This window comes from Schistocerca gregaria, chromosome 6, assembly GCF_023897955.1.
Source record: "Schistocerca gregaria isolate iqSchGreg1 chromosome 6, iqSchGreg1.2, whole genome shotgun sequence".
Taxonomy (NCBI): domain Eukaryota; kingdom Metazoa; phylum Arthropoda; class Insecta; order Orthoptera; family Acrididae; genus Schistocerca; species Schistocerca gregaria.
In genome coordinates, this window is record NC_064925.1 from 188304337 (window position 1) to 188322896 (window position 18560).

General features: G+C 42.1%; 7 non-coding genes across 7 annotated transcripts; all 7 read right to left on the reverse strand.

The window, feature by feature from the left end:
• Positions 1–511: 511 nt before the first annotated feature.
• LOC126279663 (U6 spliceosomal RNA) lies at positions 512–618 on the reverse strand. Its single transcript, XR_007551130.1, has one exon. It is a non-coding gene; the product is annotated as a U6 spliceosomal RNA (small nuclear RNA).
• Positions 619–3094: 2476 nt separating this feature from the next.
• Positions 3095–3201, reverse strand: LOC126279468 (U6 spliceosomal RNA). The gene has a single exon (XR_007550947.1). It is a non-coding gene; the product is annotated as a U6 spliceosomal RNA (small nuclear RNA).
• Positions 3202–5677: 2476 nt separating this feature from the next.
• Positions 5678–5784, reverse strand: LOC126279685 (U6 spliceosomal RNA). Its single transcript, XR_007551150.1, has one exon. It is a non-coding gene; the product is annotated as a U6 spliceosomal RNA (small nuclear RNA).
• Positions 5785–8260: 2476 nt separating this feature from the next.
• On the reverse strand, positions 8261–8367 carry LOC126279469 (U6 spliceosomal RNA). The gene has a single exon (XR_007550948.1). It is a non-coding gene; the product is annotated as a U6 spliceosomal RNA (small nuclear RNA).
• A 2476-nt stretch (positions 8368–10843) lies between these two features.
• Positions 10844–10950, reverse strand: LOC126279470 (U6 spliceosomal RNA). The gene has a single exon (XR_007550949.1). It is a non-coding gene; the product is annotated as a U6 spliceosomal RNA (small nuclear RNA).
• Positions 10951–13427: 2477 nt separating this feature from the next.
• Positions 13428–13534, reverse strand: LOC126279471 (U6 spliceosomal RNA). The gene has a single exon (XR_007550950.1). It is a non-coding gene; the product is annotated as a U6 spliceosomal RNA (small nuclear RNA).
• Positions 13535–16013: 2479 nt separating this feature from the next.
• On the reverse strand, positions 16014–16120 carry LOC126279472 (U6 spliceosomal RNA). The gene has a single exon (XR_007550951.1). It is a non-coding gene; the product is annotated as a U6 spliceosomal RNA (small nuclear RNA).
• Between the last annotated feature and the right edge of the window lie 2440 nt (positions 16121–18560).

Consider the following 18560-nt stretch of genomic DNA (forward strand, 5'->3'; position numbering starts at 1 on the left):
GCGCTAGAGTGTATTTAAGCAGTAGTCTAAGTGAAAGTATGCGAGTGAGAAAGATTTGGAATATGCAGCTATCTTGTGTAAAGTTGGTGTAAGGTTTCCAAATGTTGTGTGTGGCAGTAGGTGTGTGTTATGAAATGACATGATTGAGACAGTAGCAAGAGATGCTGTGACAGCTGAGTGTGATACTGAGGAAGAGAAGAGGCTTTTGCCTGTGCTAGGCTTAGCCTGGCTGTGATTTGTGTTGAAGGGGTGCTAGTGACATGTACTTGTGGTTTTGGTGTGCTTGCTGACTTGTTATTAGAGTGACATTTTAGATGTGCATTGGTGATGTAAGGGATAGGTTTATTGCCAGTTTTGTCATGTTCTGTTGTGAATGAAAGAAAGTGGAGGAGAACTGCGTAAATGGAGAGCATACTTTGTGACAAGTGGGTGCAGATATGAAGCGAAACTTGTGTAGTTGGCTGATGGTATTAGCAGCTGATGTGACGCATGAGAGAGTGAGATTGCGAAAAGAAATGTGGAACGCTTCACGATTTTGCGTGTCATCCTTGCGCAGGGGCCATGCTAATCTTCTCTGTATCGTTCCAATTTTAGTATATGTACCGCCGAAGCGAGTACATTCGAGGAGCCCTCTTAAATTGTATATATAGTTATGGCGTCGCGTCAAACATGGTTCGGCTTCGACGTAGGTTTACACAGCTCTGGCGAGGAGCACAAGGCCTGCCGAGTGCTAATTTGTGAACTAATTACTGCGAGGTGTCGTTCTTAGTAAGTGGCAGCTCTGTCAACTGTAGATTTGGCAGTTTTGGGTGTAAAACTTAGATCGTAGAGTCGTTTGCTCTCGCACCATCCACCCAGAGCAGCAGCAGTTTCACACAGCTGCCGCTAGGCGGCAGCAAGACGTGTTGGCAGCTATTGTCGCCATGTTCTCACATCCCGAGTTTAGTGTCTTATAGGCATACGTATGAAACACACTTCTCTAATGTGTGGGATAAATGACTCTGACTGGAGCAGGTAGCAGGTCTTCAAGACTCTCAAAACAAGCGAATATTTTGGCCAAACTGTCTTCACTGCTAACACAAATTGCATTACTCTTGCAGTGGTACTTTCTTACGATACCTATCGATTTAATTACAGAGTGCTCATATGCAATGCAACTTTTAACTCACACATCAAGTACAACACAAGAAGACACAGCCTGTGACCATGCAAATTACTGAGGAACTCCACAGAGACCAAGCATGGTTCGATTCATCCAATGGCGTCAGAAGACAATAGTGACTGCAAGAAGAGACACAGTAGCCTCACGAACCATTAAAAACAGCATTCGTATTGCACACTTTGAAACACAGCAGTGTAGGTCATTACCAGGGCATGGATGGGTTAATGCGACTTGTGTGAGATAGTAGTAGGAATGATGGACTTAGTTCCGTTTTCAGTACAATACCAGGTGATATATTTGTGTTGATCCAGGTGTACACAGGGCAGGTCTACTTGACAACAGTGAAACACTGTGATTGAGGTGTGTGAATGAGCCTAAAATATCGAGGGGACATGTGGTAAGAGAAACCAGGTTAGCATTGTGTTAGTAGCTGTAGTTATGTTCCTGTGAAATGTCAATCAGCTGTAATCCAGGTTGGTGAATGTTGTTATTGCAGGAAGAATTGCTAGTGCAGAACAAAGAGTGATAGATTTAGTATTTGAAAGCAGTTAATAACTGAGTAGCTACTGGTGTCATGTGACACAAACTGGTTTGTGATGTAGTTGTCTATTCCTGAAATCTTGAAGCTTGCTAGTGTTTTGTGTCTTGACTGGCTCTGTATCTGCTTATGTGGTAGAGCTTCTGTGTATGGAACATGATGAATATTGCATGCAGAGTTTGTCCAATCTTTTTCCTAGACACAGGATGAGAGGTGCATCAGCTGCAATTGTGAACACCATCGACTTGTATCACATTGATGGGATTCAAAGTGCTGTCAAAATAGTAGAGTCTCACATCTAAATGCTATATGTTAATATTAGCATACTGGTCTGCTGTCTAAACACTTCAGTGTTGTGGTATTCATTGGCTGACACTTTTGGAATTTATTTAGGTAACTGTATGTAATGGCAGATTGCCAGACATGTGGGAAAATACTTTGTGGGTCACACCAGTGAAATTTGTACATGACATGTTGATGCACCACAGATTTGCAGTAATAGTTGGTTTTTAGGTGAAGGGCAGTGGCTTATTACACAGGCAGATATGCTTCAGTTAAGAACCTGATGAGGTGTCACCTGCAGTCTGTATTATGAGGCTGCAGCTGGATAGCAAGGCCACTAGGAAAGTTACTTGAAACATAATGTTAAATAAACTTCCTGTAAAGGGGTAGCTTGCACACTTAATGATGAAAGATACACCTTCCTTCACATGTTTGTTTATGCTGCTCAAACAATTATGGCATCAGCTGCAGCCATGAAGATGAATAAAGATAAATATTGTGGGTCTGTGTGCAGACAGTATGTGATAGTGGCTTACAGGCACCAGAAGCTTTGTAGGCGTTAGAGAAAAATAAATATTAGGTAATGAAAGCTAATTTTAGAGCGCTAGAGTGTATTTAAGCAGTAGTCTAAGTGAAAGTATGTGAGTGAGAAAGATTTGGAACATGCAGCTATCTTGTGTAAAGTTGGTGTAAGGTTTCCAAATGTTGTGTGTGGCAGTAGGTGTGTGTTATGAAATGACATGATTGAGACAGTAGCAAGAGATGCTGTGACAGCTGAGTGTGATACTGAGGAAGAGAAGAGGCTTTTGCCTGTGCTAGGCTTAGCCTGGCTGTGATTTGTGTTGAAGGGGTGCTAGTGACATGTACTTGTGGTTTTGGTGTGCTTGCTGACTTGTTATTAGAGTGACATTTTAGATGTGCATTGGTGATGTAAGGGATAGGTTTATTGCCAGTTTTGTCATGTTCTGTTGTGAATGAAAGAAAGTGGAGGAGAACTGCGTAAATGGAGAGCATAGTTTGTAACAAATGGGTGCAGATATGAAGCGAAACTTGTGTAGTTGGCTGATGGTATTAGCAGCTGATGTGAGGCATGAGAGAGTGAGATTGCGAAAAAAAATGTGGAACGCTTCACGATTTTGCGTGTCATCCTTGCGCAGGGGCCATGCTAATCTTCTCTGTATCGTTCCAATTTTAGTATATGTACCGCCGAAGCGAGTACATTCGAGGAGCCCTCTTAAATTGTATATATAGTTATGGCGTCGCGACAAACATGGTTCGGCTTCGACGTAGGTTTACACAGCTCTGGCGAGGAGCACAAGGCCTGCCGAGTGCTAATTTGTGAACTAATTACTGCGAGGTGTCGTTCTTAGTAAGTGGCAGCTCTGTCAACTGTAGATTTGGCAGTTTTGGGTGTAAAACTTAGATCGTAGAGTCGTTTGCTCTCGCACCATCCACCCAGAGCAGCAGCAGTTTCACACAGCTGCCGCTAGGCGGCAGCAAGACGTGTTGGCAGCTATTGTCGCCATGTTCTCACATCCCGAGTTTAGTGTCTCATAGGCATACGTATGAAACACACTTCTCTAATGTGTGGGATAAATGACTCTGACTGGAGCAGGTAGCAGGTCTTCAAGACTCTCAAAACAAGCGAATATTTTGGCCAAACTGTCTTCACTGCTAACACAAATTGCATTACTCTTGCAGTGGTACTTTCTTACGATACCTATCGATTTAATTACAGAGTGCTCATATGCAATGCAACTTTTAACTCACACATCAAGTACAACACAAGAAGACACAGCCTGTGACCATGCAAATTACTGAGGAACTCCACAGAGACCAAGCATGGTTCTATTCATCCAATGGCGCCAGAAGACAATAGTGACTGCAAGAAGAGACACAGTAGCCTCACGAACCATTAAAAACAGCATTCGTATTGCACACTTTGAAACACAGCAGTGTAGGTCATTACCAGGGCATGGATGGGTTAATGCGACTTGTGTGAGATAGTAGTAGGAATGATGGACTTAGTTCCGTTTTCAGTACAATACCAGGTGATATATTTGTGTTGATCCAGGTGTACACAGGGCAGGTCTACTTGACAACAGTGAAACACTGTGACTGAGGTGTGTGAATGAGCCTAAAATATCGAGGGGACATGTGGTAAGAGAAACCAGGTTAGCATTGTGTTAGTAGCTGTAGTTATGTTCCTGTGAAATGTCAATCAGCTGTAATCCAGGTTGGTGAATGTTGTTATTGCAGGAAGAATTGCTAGTGCAGAACAAAGAGTGATAGATTTAGTATTTGAAAGCAGTTAATAACTGAGTAGCTACTGGTGTCATGTGACACAAACTGGTTTGTGATGTAGTTGTCTATTCTTGAAATCTTGAAGCTTGCTAGTGTTTTGTGTCTTGACTGGCTCTGTATCTGCTTATGTGGTAGAGCTTCTGTGTATGTAACATGATGAATATTGCATGCAGAGTTTGTCCAATCTTTCTCCTAGACACAGGATGAGAGGTGCATCAGCTGCAGTTGTGAACACCATCGACTTGTATCACATTGATGGGATTCAAAGTGCTGTCAAAATAGTAGAGTCTCACATCTAAATGCTATATGTTAATATTAGCATACTGGTCTGCTGTCTAAACACTTCAGTGTTGTGGTATTCATTGGCTGACACTTTTGGAATTTATTTAGGTAACTGTATGTAATGGCAGATTGCCAGACATGTGGGAAAATACTTTGTGGGTCACACCAGTGAAATTTGTACATGACATGCTGATGCACCACAGATTTGCAGTAGTAGTTGGTTTTTAGGTGAAGGGCAGTGGCTTATTACACAGGCAGATATGCTTCAGTTAAGAACCTGATGAGGTGTCACCTGCAGTCTGTATTATGAGGCTGCAGCTGGATAGCAAGGCCACTAGGAAAGTTACTTGAAACATAATGTTAAATAAACTTCCTGTAAAGGGGTAGCTTGCACACTTAATGATGAAAGATACACCTTCCTTCACATGTTTGTTTATGCTGCTCAAACAATTATGGCACCAGCTGCAGCCATGAAGATGAATAAAGATAAATATTGTGGGTCTGTGTGCAGACAGTATGTGATAGTGGCTTACAGGCACCAGAAGCTTTGTAGGCGTTAGAGAAAAATAAATATTAGGTAATGCAAGCTAATTTTAGAGCGCTAGAGTGTATTTAAGCAGTAGTCTAAGTGAAAGTATGTGGGTGAGAAAGATTTGGAACATGCAGCTATCTTGTGTAAAGTTGGTGTAAGGTTTCCAGATGTTGTGTGTGGCAGTAGGTGTGTGTTATGAAATGACATGATTGAGACAGTAGCAAGAGATGCTGTGACAGCTGAGTGTGATACTGAGGAAGAGAAGAGGCTTTTGCCTGTGCTAGGCTTAGCCTGGCTGTGATTTGTGTTGAAGGGGTGCTAGTGACATGTACTTGTGGTTTTGGTGTGCTTGCTGACTTGTTATTAGAGTGACATTTTAGATGTGCATTGGTGATGTAAGGGATAGGTTTATTGCCAGTTTTGTCATGTTCTGTTGTGAATGAAAGAAAGTGGAGGAGAACTGCGTAAATGGAGAGCATAGTTTGTGACAAGTGGGTGCAGATATGAAGCGAAACTTGTGTAGTTGGCTGATGGTATTAGCAGCTGATGTGAGGCATGAGAGAGTGAGATTGCGAAAAAAAATCTGGAACGCTTCACGATTTTGCGTGTCATCCTTGCGCAAGGGCCATGCTAATCTTCTCTGTATCGTTCCAATTTTAGTATATGTACCGCCGAAGCGAGTACATTCGAGGAGCCCTCTGAAATTGTATATATAGTTATGGCGTCGCGTCAAACATGGTTCGGCTTCGACGTAGGTTTACACAGCTCTGGCGAGGAACACAAGGCCTGCCGAGTGCTAATTTGTGAACTAATTACTGCGAGGTGTCGTTCTTAGTAAGTGGCAGCTCTGTCAACTGTAGATTTGGCAGTTTTGGGTGTAAAACTTAGATCGTAGAGTCGTTTGCTCTCGCACCATCCACCCAGAGCAGCAGCAGTTTCACACAGCTGCCGCTAGGCGGCAGCAAGACGTGTTGGCAGCTATTGTCGCCATGTTCTCACATCCCGAGTTTAGTGTCTTATAGGCATACGTATGAAACACACTTCTCTAATGTGTGGGATAAATGACTCTGACTGGAGCAGGTAGCAGGTCTTCAAGACTCTCACAACAAGCGAATATTTTGGCCAAACTGTCTTCACTGCTAACACAAATAGCATTACTCTTGCAGTGGTACTTTCTTACGATACCTATCGATTTAATTACAGAGTGCTCATATGCAATGCAACTTTTAACTCACACATCAAGTACAACACAATAAGACACAGCCTGTGACCATGTAAATTACTGAGGAACTCCACAGAGACCAAGCATGGTTCTATTCATCCAATGGCGTCAGAAGACAATAGTGACTGCAAGAAGAGACACAGTAGCCTCACGAACCATTAAAAACAACATTCGTATTGCACACTTTGAAACACAGCAGTGTAGGTCATTACCAGGGCATGGATGGGTTAATGCGACTTGTGTGAGATAGTAGTAGGAATGATGGACATAGTTCCGTTTTCAGTACAATACCAGGTGATATATTTGTGTTGATCCAGGTGTACACAGGGCAGGTCTACTTGACAACAGTGAAACACTGTGATTGAGGTGTGTGAATGAGCCTAAAATATCGAGGGGACATGTGGTAAGAGAAACCAGGTTAGCATTGTGTTAGTAGCTGTAGTTATGTTCCTGTGAAATGTCAATCAGCTGTAATCCAGGTTGGTGAATGTTGTTATTGCAGGAAGAATTGCTACTGCAGAACAAAGAGTGATAGATTTAGTATTTGAAAGCAGTTAATAACTGAGTAGCTACTGGTGTCATGTGACACAAACTGGTTTCTGATGTAGTTGTCTATTCTTGAAATCTTGAAGCTTGCTAGTGTTTTGTGTCTTGACTGGCTCTGTATCTGCTTATGTGGTAGAGCTTCTGTGTATGTAACATGATGAATATTGCATGCAGAGTTTGTCCAATCTTTCTCCTAGACACAGGATGAGAGGTGCATCAGCTGCAATTGTGAACACCATCGACTTGTATCACATTGATGGGATTCAAAGTGCTGTCAAAATAGTAGAGTCTCACATCTAAATGCTATATGTTAATATTAGCATACTGGTCTGCTGTCTAAACACTTCAGTGTTGTGGTATTCATTGGCTGACACTTTTGGAATTTATTTAGGTAACTGTATGTAATGGCAGATTGCCAGACATGTGGGAAAATACTTTGTGGGTCACACCAGTGAAATTTGTACATGACATGCTGATGCACCACAGATTTGCAGTAATAGTTGGTTTTTAGGTGAAGGGCAGTGGCTTATTACACAGGCAGATATGCTTCAGTTAAGAACCTGATGAGGTGTCACCTGCAGTCTGTATTATGAGGCTGCAGCTGGATAGCAAGGCCACTAGGAAAGTTACTTGAAACATAATGTTAAATAAACTTCCTGTAAAGGGGTAGCTTGCACACTTAATGATGAAAGATACACCTTCCTTCACATGTTTGTTTATGCTGCTCAAACAATTATGGCATCAGCTGCAGCCATGAAGATGAATAAAGATAAATATTGTGGGTCTGTGTGCAGACAGTATGTGATAGTGGCTTACAGGCACCAGAAGCTTTGTAGGCGTTAGAGAAAAATAAATATTAGGTAATGAAAGCTAATTTTAGAGCGCTAGAGTGTATTTAAGCAGTAGTCTAAGTGAAAGTATGTGAGTGAGAAAGATTTGGAACATGCAGCTATCTTGTGTAAAGTTGGTGTAAGGTTTCCAAATGTTGTGTGTGGCAGTAGGTGTGTGTTATGAAATGACATGATTGAGACAGTAGCAAGAGATGCTGTGACAGCTGAGTGTGATACTGAGGAAGAGAAGAGGCTTTTGCCTGTGCTAGGCTTAGCCTGGCTGTGATTTGTGTTGAAGGGGTGCTACTGACATGTACTTGTGGTTTTGGTGTGCTTGCTGACTTGTTATTAGAGTGACATTTTAGATGTGCATTGGTGATGTAAGGGATAGGTTTATTGCCAGTTTTGTCATGTTCTGTTGTGAATGAAAGAAAGTGGAGGAGAACTGCGTAAATGGAGAGCATAGTTTGTGACAAGTGGGTGCAGATATGAAGCGAAACTTGTGTAGTTGGCTGATGGTATTAGCAGCTGATGTGAGGCATGAGAGAGTGAGATTGCGAAAAAAAATGTGGAACGCTTCACGATTTTGCGTGTCATCCTTGCGCAGGGGCCATGCTAATCTTCTCTGTATCGTTCCAATTTTAGTATATGTACCGCCGAAGCGAGTACATTCGAGGAGCCCTCTGAAATTGTATACATAGTTATGGCGTCGCGTCAAACATGGTTCGGCTTGGACGTAGGTTTACACAGCTCTGGCGAGGAACACAAGGCCTGCCGAGTGCTAATTTGTGAACTAATTACTGCGAGGTGTCGTTCTTAGTAAGTGGCAGCTCTGTCAACTGTAGATTTGGCAGTTTTGGGTGTAAAACTTAGATCGTAGAGTCGTTTGCTCTCGCACCATCCACCCAGAGCAGCAGCAGTTTCACACAGCTGCCGCTAGGCGGCAGCAAGACGTGTTGGCAGCTATTGTCGCCATGTTCTCACATCCCGAGTTTAGTGTCTTATAGGCATACGTATGAAACACACTTCTCTAATGTGTGGGATAAATGACTCTGACTGGAGCAGGTAGCAGGTCTTCAAGACTCTCAAAACAAGCGAATATTTTGGCCAAACTGTCTTCACTGCTAACACAAATTGCATTACTCTAGCAGTGGTACTTTCTTACGATACCTATCGATTTAATTACAGAGTGCTCATATGCAATGCAACTTTTAACTCACACATCAAGTACAACACAATAAGACACAGCCTGTGACCATGTAAATTACTGAGGAACTCCACAGAGACCAAGCATGGTTCTATTCATCCAATGGCGTCAGAAGACAATAGTGACTGCAAGAAGAGACACAGTAGCCTCACGAACCATTAAAAACAGCATTCGTATTGCACACTTTGAAACACAGCAGTGTAGGTCATTACCAGGGCATGGATGGGTTAATGCGACTTGTGTGAGATAGTAGTAGGAATGATGGACTTAGTTCCGTTTTCAGTACAATACCAGGTGATATATTTGTGTTGATCCAGGTGTACACAGGGCAGGTCTACTTGACAACAGTGAAACACTGTGATTGAGGTGTGTGAATGAGCCTAAAATATCGAGGGGACATGTGGTAAGAGAAACCAGGTTAGCATTGTGTTAGTAGCTGTAGTTATGTTCCTGTGAAATGTCAATCAGCTGTAATCCAGGTTGGTGAATGTTGTTATTGCAGGAAGAATTGCTAGTGCAGAACAAAGAGTGATAGATTTAGTATTTGAAAGCAGTTAATAACTGAGTAGCTACTGGTGTCATGTGACACAAACTGGTTTGTGATGTAGTTGTCTATTCCTGAAATCTTGAAGCTTGCTAGTGTTTTGTGTCTTGACTGGCTCTGTATCTGCTTATGTGGTAGAGCTTCTGTGTATGTAACATGATGAATATTGCATGCAGAGTTTGTCCAATCTTTCTCCTAGACACAGGATGAGAGGTGCATCAGCTGCAATTGTGAACACCATCGACTTGTATCACATTGATGGGATTCAAAGTGCTGTCAAAATAGTAGAGTCTCACATCTAAATGCTATATGTTAATATTAGCATACTGGTCTGCTGTCTAAACACTTCAGTGTTGTGGTATTCATTGGCTGACACTTTTGGAATTTATTTAGGTAACTGTATGTAATGGCAGATTGCCAGACATGTGGGAAAATACTTTGTGGGTCACACCAGTGAAATTTGTACATGACATGCTGATGCACCACAGATTTGCAGTAATAGTTGGTTTTTAGGTGAAGGGCAGTGGCTTATTACACAGGCAGATATGCTTCAGTTAAGAACCTGATGAGGTGTCACCTGCAGTCTGTATTATGAGGCTGCAGCTGGATAGCAAGGCCACTAGGAAAGTTACTTGAAACATAATGTTAAATAAACTTCCTGTAAAGGGGTAGCTTGCACACTTAATGATGAAAGATACACCTTCCTTCACATGTTTGTTTATGCTGCTCAAACAATTATGGCATCAGCTGCAGCCATGAAGATGAATAAAGATAAATATTGTGGGTCTGTGTGCAGACAGTATGTGATAGTGGCTTACAGGCACCAGAAGCTTTGTAGGCGTTAGAGAAAAATAAATATTAGGTAATGCAAGCTAATTTTAGAGCGCTAGAGTGTATTTAAGCAGTAGTCTAAGTGAAAGTATGTGAGTGAGAAAGATTTGGAACATGCAGCTATCTTGTGTAAAGTTGGTGTAAGGTTTCCAAATGTTGTGTGTGGCAGTAGGTGTGTGTTATGAAATGACATGATTGAGACAGTAGCAAGAGATGCTGTGACAGCTGAGTGTGATACTGAGGAAGAGAAGAGGCTTTTGCCTGTGCTAGGCTTAGCCTGGCTGTGATTTGTGTTGAAGGGGTGCTAGTGACATGTACTTGTGGTTTTGGTGTGCTTGCTGACTTGTTATTAGAGTGACATTTTAGATGTGCATTGGTGATGTAAGGGATAGGTTTATTGCCAGTTTTGTCATGTTCTGTTGTGAATGAAAGAAAGTGGAGGAGAACTGCGTAAATGGAGAGCATAGTTTGTGACAAGTGGGTGCAGATATGAAGCGAAACTTGTGTAGTTGGCTGATGGTATTAGCAGCTGATGTGAGGCATGAGAGAGTGAGATTGCGAAAAAAAATGTGGAACGCTTCACGATTTTGCGTGTCATCCTTGCGCAGGGGCCATGCTAATCTTCTCTGTATCGTTCCAATTTTAGTATATGTACCGCCGAAGCGAGTACATTCGAGGAGCCCTCTGAAATTGTATACATAGTTATGGCGTCGCGTCAAACATGGTTCGGCTTGGACGTAGGTTTACACAGCTCTGGCGAGGAACACAAGGCCTGCCGAGTGCTAATTTGTGAACTAATTACTGCGAGGTGTCGTTCTTAGTAAGTGGCAGCTCTGTCAACTGTAGATTTGGCAGTTTTGGGTGTAAAACTTAGATCGTAGAGTCGTTTGCTCTCGCACCATCCACCCAGAGCAGCAGCAGTTTCACACAGCTGCCGCTAGGCGGCAGCAAGACGTGTTGGCAGCTATTGTCGCCATGTTCTCACATCCCGAGTTTAGTGTCTTATAGGCATACGTATGAAACACACTTCTCTAATGTGTGGGATAAATGACTCTGACTGGAGCAGGTAGCAGGTCTTCAAGACTCTCAAAACAAGCGAATATTTTGGCCAAACTGTCTTCACTGCTAACACAAATTGCATTACTCTTGCAGTGGTACTTTCTTACGATACCTATCGATTTAATTACAGAGTGCTCATATGCAATGCAACTTTTAACTCACACATCAAGTACAACACAAGAAGACACAGCCTGCGACCATGTAAATTACTGAGGAACTCCACAGAGACCAAGCATGGTTCTATTCATCCAATGGCGCTAGAAGACAATAGTGACTGCAAGAAGAGACACAGTAGCCTCACGAACCATTAAAAACAGCATTCGTATTGCACACTTTGAAACACAGCAGTGTAGGTCATTACCAGGGCATGGATGGGTTAATGCGACTTGTGTGAGATAGTAGTAGGAATGATGGACATAGTTCCGTTTTCAGTACAATACCAGGTGATATATTTGTGTTGAACCAGGTGTACACAGGGCAGGTCTACTTGACAACAGTGAAACACTGTGATTGAGGTGTGTGAATGAGCCTAAAATATCGAGGGGACATGTGGTAAGAGAAACCAGGTTAGCATTGTGTTAGTAGCTGTAGTTATGTTCCTGTGAAATGACAATCAGCTGTAATCCAGGTTGGTGAATGTTGTTATTGCAGGAAGAATTGCTAGTGCAGAACAAAGAGTGATAGATTTAGTATTTGAAAGCAGTTAATAACTGAGTAGCTACTGGTGTCATGTGACACAAACTGGTTTGTGATGTAGTTGTCTATTCCTGAAATCTTGAAGCTTGCTAGTGTTTTGTGTCTTGACTGGCTCTGTATCTGCTTATGTGGTAGAGCTTCTGTGTATGTAACATGATGAATATTGCATGCAGAGTTTGTCCAATCTTTCTCCTAGACACAGGATGAGAGGTGCATCAGCTGCAATTGTGAACACCATCGACTTGTATCACATTGATGGGATTCAAAGTGCTGTCAAAATAGTAGAGTCTCACATCTAAATGCTATATGTTAATATTAGCATACTGGTCTGCTGTCTAAACACTTCAGTGTTGTGGTATTCATTGGCTGACACTTTTGGAATTTATTTAGGTAACTGTATGTAATGGCAGATTGCCAGACATGTGGGAAAATACTTTGTGGGTCACACCAGTGAAATTTGTACATGACATGCTGATGCACCACAGATTTGCAGTAATAGTTGGTTTTTAGGTGAAGGGCAGTGGCTTATTACACAGGCAGATATGCTTCAGTTAAGAACCTGATGAGGTGTCACCTGCAGTCTGTATTATGAGGCTGCAGCTGGATAGCAAGGCCACTAGGAAAGTTACTTGAAACATAATGTTAAATAAACTTCCTGTAAAGGGGTAGCTTGCACACTTAATCATGAAAGATACACCTTCCTTCACATGTTTGTTTATGCTGCTCAAACAATTATGGCATCAGCTGCAGCCATGAAGATGAATAAAGATAAATATTGTGGGTCTGTGTGCAGACAGTATGTGATAGTGGCTTACAGGCACCAGAAGCTTTGTAGGCGTTAGAGAAAAATAAATATTAGGTAATGCAAGCCTATTTTAGAGCGCTAGAGTGTATTTAAGCAGTAGTCTAAGTGAAAGTATGTGAGTGAGAAAGATTTGGAACATGCAGCTATCTTGTGTAAAGTTGGTGTAAGGTTTCCAAATGTTGTGTGTGGCAGTAGGTGTGTGTTATGAAATGACATGATTGAGACAGTAGGAAGAGATGCTGTGACAGCTGAGTGTGATACTGAGGAAGAGAAGAGGCTTTTGCCTGTGCTAGGCTTAGCCTGGCTGTGATTTGTGTTGAAGGGGTGCTAGTGACATGTACTTGTGGTTTTGGTGTGCTTGCTGACTTGTTATTAGAGTGACATTTTAGATGTGCATTGGTGATGTAAGGGATAGGTTTATTGCCAGTTTTGTCATGTTCTGTTGTGAATGAAAGAAAGTGGAGGAGAACTGCGTAAATGGAGAGCATAGTTTGTGACAAGTGGGTGCAGATATGAAGCGAAACTTGTGTAGTTGGCTGATGGTATTAGCAGCTGATGTGAGGCATGAGAGAGTGAGATTGCGAAAAAAAAATGTGGAACGCTTCACGATTTTGCGTGTCATCCTTGCGCAGGGGCCATGCTAATCTTCTCTGTATCGTTCCAATTTTAGTATATGTACCGCCGAAGCGAGTACATTCGAGGAGCCCTCTGAAATTGTATATATAGTTATGGCGTCGCGTCAAACATGGTTCGGCTTGGACGTAGGTTTACATAGCTCTGGCGAGGAACACAAGGCATGCCTGCCGAGTGCTAATTTGTGAACTAATTACTGCGAGGTGTCGTTCTTAGTAAGTGGCAGCTCTGTCAACTGTAGATTTGGCAGTTTTGGGTGTAAAACTTAGATCGTAGAGTCGTTTGCTCTCGCACCATCCACCCAGAGCAGCAGCAGTTTCACACAGCTGCCGCTAGGCGGCAGCAAGACGTGTTGGCAGCTATTGTCGCCATGTTCTCACATCCCGAGTTTAGTGTCTTATAGGCATACGTATGAAACACACTTCTCTAATGTGTGGGATAAATGACTCTGACTGGAGCAGGTAGCAGGTCTTCAAGACTCTCAAAACAAGCGAATATTTTGGCCAAACTGTCTTCACTGCTAACACAAATTGCATTACTCTTGCAGTGGCACTTCCTTACGATACCTATCGATTTAATTACAGAGTGCTCATATGCAATGCAACTTTTAACTCACACATCAAGTACAACACAAGAAGACACAGCCTGTGACCATGTAAATTACTGAGGAACTCCACAGAGACCAAGCATGGTTCTATTCATCCAATGGCGCCAGAAGACAATAGTGACTGCAAGAAGAGACACAGTAGCCTCACGAACCATTAAAAACAGCATTCGTATTGCACACTTTGAAACACAGCAGTGTAGGTCATTACCAGGGCATGGATGGGTTAATGCGACTTGTGTGAGATAGTAGTAGGAATGATGGACATAGTTCCGTTTTCAGTACAATACCAGGTGATATATTTGTGTTGATCCAGGTGTACACAGGGCAGGTCTACTTGACAACAGTGAAACACTGTGATTGAGGTGTGTGAATGAGCCTAAAATATCGAGGGGACATGTGGTAAGAGAAACCAGGTTAGTATTGTGTTAGTAGCTGTAGTTATGTTCCTGTGAAATGTCAATCAGCTGTAATCCAGGTTGGTGAATGTTGTTATTGCAGGAAGAATTGCTAGTGCAGAACAAAGAGTGATAGATTTAGTATTTGAAAGCAGTTAATAACTGAGTAGCTACTGGTGTCATGTGACACAAACTGGTTTGTGATGTAGTTGTCTATTCCTGAAATCTTGAAGCTTGCTAGTGTTTTGTGTCTTGACTGGCTCTGTATCTGCTTATGTGGTAGAGCTTCTGTGTATGTAACATGATGAATATTGCATGCAGAGTTTGTCCAATCTTTCTCCTAGACACAGGATGAGAGGTGCATCAGCTGCAATTGTGAACACCATTGACTTGTATCACATTGACGGGATTCAAAGTGCTGTCAAAATAGTAGAGTCTCACATCTAAATGCTATATGTTAATATTAGCATACTGGTCTGCTGTCTAAACACTTCATTGTTGTGGTATTCATTGGCTGACACTTTTGGAATTTATTTAGGTAACTGTATGTAATGGCAGATTGCCAGACATGTGGGAAAATACTTTGTGGGTCACACCAGTGAAATTTGTACATGACATGCTGATGCACCACAGATTTGCAGTAATAGTTGGTTCTTAGGTGAAGGGCAGTGGCTTATTACACAGGCAGATATGCTTCAGTTAAGAACCTGATGAGGTGTCACCTGCAGTCTGTATTATGAGGCTGCAGCTGGATAGCAAGGCCACTAGGAAAGTTACTTGAAACATAATGTTAAATAAACTTCCTGTAAAGGGGTAGCTTGCACACTTAATGATGAAAGATACACCTTCCTTCACATGTTTGTTTATGCTGCTCAAACAATTATGGCATCAGCTGCAGCCATGAAGATGAATAAAGATAAATATTGTGGGTCTGTGTGCAGACAGTATGTGATAGTGGCTTACAGGCACCAGAAGCTTTGTAGGCGTTAGAGAAAAATAAATATTAGCTAATGCAAGCTAATTTTAGAGCGCTAGAGTGTATTTATGCAGTAGTCTAAGTGAAAGTATGTGAGTGAGAAAGATTTGGAACATACAGCTATCTTGTGTAAAGTTGGTGTAAGGTTTCCAAATGTTGTGTGTGGCAGTAGGTGTGTGTTATGAAATGACATGATTGAGACAGTAGCAAGAGATGCTGTGACAGCTGAGTGTGATACTGAGGAAGAGAAGAGGCTTTTGCTTGTGCTAGGCTTAGCCTGGCTGTGATTTGTGTTGAAGGGGTGCTAGTGACATGTACTTGTGGTTTTGGTGTGCTTGCTGACTTGTTATTAGAGTGACATTTTAGATGTGCATTTTTGATGTAAGGGATAGGTTTATTGCCAGTTTTGTCATGTTCTGTTGTGAATGAAAGAAAGTGGAGGAGAACTGCGTAAATGGAGAGCATAGTTTGTGACAAGTGGGTGCAGATACGAAGCGAAACTTGTGTAGTTGGCCGATGGTATTAGCAGCTGATGTGGGCATCAGAGAGTGGGATTGCGAAAAAAAATGTGGAACGCTTCACGATTTTGCGTGTCATCCTTGCGCAGGGGCCATGCTAATCTTCTCTGTATCGTTCCAATTTTAGTATATGTACCGCCGAAGCGAGTACATTCGAGGAGCCCTCTGAAATTGTATATATACTTATGGCGTCGCGTCAAACATGGTTCGGCTTGGACGTAGGTTTACACAGCTCTGGCGAGGAACACAAGGCCTGCCGAGTGCTAATTTGTGAACTAATTACTGCGAGGTGTCGTTCTCAGTAAGTGGCAGCTCTGTCAACTGTAGATTTGGCAGTTTTGGGTGTAAAACTTAGATCGTAGAGTCGTTTGCTCTCGCACCATCCACCCAGAGCAGCAGCAGTTTCACACAGCTGCCGCTAGGCGGCAGCAAGACGTGTTGGCAGCTATTGTCGCCATGTTCTCACATCCCGAGTTTAGTGTCTTATAGGCATACGTATGAAACACACTTCTCTAATGTGTGGGATAAATGACTCTGACTGGAGCAGGTAGCAGGTCTTCAAGACTCTCAAAACAAGCGAATATTTTGGCCAAACTGTCTTCACTGGTAACACAAATTGCATTACTCTTGCAGTGGTACTTTCTTACGATACCTACCGATTTAATTACAGAGTGCTCATATGCAATCCAACTTTTAACTCACACATCAAGTACAACACAAGAAGACACAGCCTGTGACCATGTAAATTACTGAGGAACTCCACAGAGACCAAGCATGGTTCTATTCATCCAATGGTGCCAGAAGACAATAGTGACTGCAAGAAGAGACACAGTAGCCTCACGAACCATTAAAAACAGCATTCGTATTGCACACTTTGAAACACAGCAGTGTAGGTCATTACCAGGGCATGGATGGGTTAATGCGACTTGTGTGAGATAGTAGTAGGAATGATGGACATAGTTCCGTTTTCAGTACAATACCAGGTGATATATTTGTGTTGATCCAGGTGTACACAGGGCAGGTCTACTTGACAACAGTGAAACACTGTGATTGAGGTGTGTGAATGAGTCTAAAATATCGAGGGGACATGTGGTAAGAGAAACCAGGTTAGCATTGTGTTAGTAGCTGTAGTTATGTTCCTGTGAAATGTCAATCAGCTGTAATCCAGGTTGGTGAATGTTGTTATTGCAGGAAGAATTGCTAGTGCAGAACAAAGAGTGATAGATTTAGTATTTGAAAGCAGTTAATAACTGAGTAGCTACTGGTGTCATGTGACACAAACTAGTTTGTGATGTAGTTGTCTATTCCTGAAATCTTGAAGCTTGCTAGTGTTTTGTGTCTTGACTGGCTCTATATCTGCTTATGTGGTAGAGCTTCTGTGTATGTAACATGATGAATATTGCATGCAGAGTTTGTCCAATCTTTCTCCTAGACACAGGATGAGAGGTGCATCAGCTGCAATTGTGAACACCATCGACTTGTATCACATTGATGGGATTCAAAGTGCTGTCAAAATAGTAGAGTCTCACATCTAAATGCTATATGTTAATATTAGCATACTGGTCTGCTGTCTAAACACTTCAGTGTTGTGGTATTCATTGGCTGACACTTTTGGAATTTATTTAGGTAACTGTATGTAATGGCAGATTGCCAGACATGTGGGAAAATACTTTGTGGGTCACACCAGTGAAATTTGTACATGACATGCTGATGCACCACAGATTTGCAGTAATAGTTGGTTCTTAGGTGAAGGGCAGTGGCTTATTACACAGGCAGATATGCTTCAGTTAAGAACCTGATGAGGTGTCACCTGCAGTCTGTATTATGAGGCTGCAGCTGGATAGCAAGGCCACTAGGAAAGTTACTTGAAACATAATGTTAAATAAACTTCCTGTAAAGGGGTAGCTTGCACACTTAATGATGAAAGATACACCTTCCTTCACATGTTTGTTTACGCTGCTCAAACAATTATGGTATCAGCTGCAGCCATGAAGATGAATAAAGATAAATATTGTGGGTCTGTGTGCAGACAGTATGTGATAGTGGCTTACATGCACCAGAAGCTTTGTAGGCGTTAGAGAAAAATAAATATTAGCTAATGCAAGCTAATTTTAGAGCGCTAGAGTGTATTTATGCAGTAGTCTAAGTGAACGTATGTGAGTGAGAAAGATTTGGAACATGCAGCTATCTTGTGTAAAGTTGGTGTAAGGTTTCCAAATGTTGTGTGTGGCAGTAGGTGTGTGTTATGAAATGACATGATTGAGACAGTAGCAAGAGATGCTGTGACAGCTGAGTGTGATACTGAGGAAGAGAAGAGGCTTTTGCCTGTGCTAGGCTTAGCCTGGCTGTGATTTGTGTTGAAGGGGTGCTAGTGACATGTACTTGTGGTTTTGGTGTGCTAGCTGACTTGTTATTAGAGTGACATTTTAGATGTGCATTGGTGATGTAAGGGATAGGTTTATTGCCAGTTTTGTCATGTTCTGTTGTGAATGAAAGAAAGTGGAGGAGAACTGCGTAAATGGAGAGCATAGTTTGTGACAAGTGGGTGCAGATACGAAGCGAAACTTGTGTAGTTGGCTGATGGTATTAGC